Here is a 509-nt window from a genome sequence, read left to right as displayed (position 1 = left end):
TTTTTTTTTTTAAAGAAAAAGAAAGAAGGTGGAAAAAAGAAAAGAAAAGAAGAACATGGTAGAGCGATCAGAGGCGTTTTTAAATATTTATTTTTGCACAGTTTTGGAGGTTCATCAGCTGTGAGAGTAACGGCAGCAAAGGTAATGATATTGTATGACCGTGACCCAATTTAACACAAGCACGTGGGATATAGTTTTGAGCTGATAAGTTTCACAAGCAACATTGCATGTTGGATTATAAATTCAACGGTGCATGCCGAGGTGACCCCAAAGAGGCGTAGAAAGAAGGATTCGGGCGGAACAAAAAGAAAATATACGGTCCCAAAATAAATAAACACATATTTATATGATTGTGCATTGTGACCACTAATGCTCCTTGTTTTTGTCCTTTTATTCACTGTTCGCATTTTTCCCCTCCTTTCCCAAAGGGTCTTTATAGTCACGAATCCTTTGGTCATATATTGCATTTCTTCCGCCTAAAGTAAGTGGGGTACTTTTAGGACAAATAA

The sequence above is a fragment of the Trypanosoma equiperdum genome (genome assembly GCF_001457755.1).
Source record: "Trypanosoma equiperdum strain OVI genome assembly, contig: ctg_292, whole genome shotgun sequence".
Lineage (NCBI taxonomy): Eukaryota > Euglenozoa > Kinetoplastea > Trypanosomatida > Trypanosomatidae > Trypanosoma > Trypanosoma equiperdum.
The sequence above is the reverse complement of the archived record's forward strand: the minus strand, read 5'-3'. Positions refer to the sequence as shown.